Source organism: Fulmarus glacialis, unplaced genomic scaffold (genome assembly GCF_000690835.1).
Source record: "Fulmarus glacialis isolate BGI_N327 unplaced genomic scaffold, ASM69083v1 scaffold16683, whole genome shotgun sequence".
NCBI lineage: Eukaryota > Metazoa > Chordata > Aves > Procellariiformes > Procellariidae > Fulmarus > Fulmarus glacialis.
The window spans coordinates 15,046-16,021 of record NW_009205023.1 but is presented as its reverse complement, the minus strand read 5'-3'; positions in this window follow the sequence as shown (position 1 = coordinate 16,021).

Below are 976 nucleotides of genomic sequence, written 5' to 3'. Positions count from 1 at the left end.
GCAGCGGGCACTCGCTCTGCAGCCTGGCAGGAGGCGAAATTTGCCCTTTTCTGTGGCCAATTTTTGCTTTTCTTAAACAAGAAGGTTAAAAATCCAACGAGCTCCAGAGCTGCCAGGAATACAGCCTGTGTGACTGCCGAGTGGTGCTTTTCTGGTGTAATTTGGGAAGGAGAAGCATTAGGAAGGGAACTCCGGAGCAGCCGTTTGCAGTTCGGCTGATCCGGCAGCCCTCGCGCCGCCTGGCTGGGGAGGTTTCCAGCTCGATGTCCTGCTGCCAAAAAATCACTCCCTGCTGCGGTGTCGTGCTGGGACCCGGCATCCACCTGCCAGGTGGGGATTGTGGTCCCGCGGAATGCCAGGGTTTCGGGGAGCCGTGGGCGGGGAGGATCACGCTGTAATTAAAAGCAGCCTGGAAAGAAAGGGTGGATGTGAACTGCACTCCTTCATTTGGGCACTTTGATCCTGGCTTTAGTCACCGGCTTGGTACGCGAGAGCTGTGAGTAAGGCGTTCGGGCTGCGCCTATGTGGGCTTCCACAACCGGGCAGGTTTTGGGGGTCGGACCCCCCCCGCCGGTGGGGCCAGGGCTGCTCCGCTCCCCAGCGGTGATGGGGAACTGGCCGCAGGTGGTAGGGTTTCGGCCAGGCTTGTTGTGCCCCTGCAGTGACAACGGGGACCTGCCCATGTCCGGACGTGCCGATGATGTCCCAACAGGCTGGGTCGAGGGTGAATCTCCCCATTTCGGAGCCGTCCCCCACGGCCCAGCTTCGCCAGGCAGCTGGCAGGGACATGCTGAAGGCACGCATGTCCCAGGCTGCGGCATCGCACCGTCCCCATCCCCGGTCCCCCCATCTGCTTTTTGGGGACCTCCTGGCCAGCCCGGGGTTTGGAGCCAGCGAAAGCACACCTGAGCCGGCAGCCCTGAGGGATTGGCATTGGTTCGGTGCCACCACAGTTTATTTGGGACCACGCTGGACA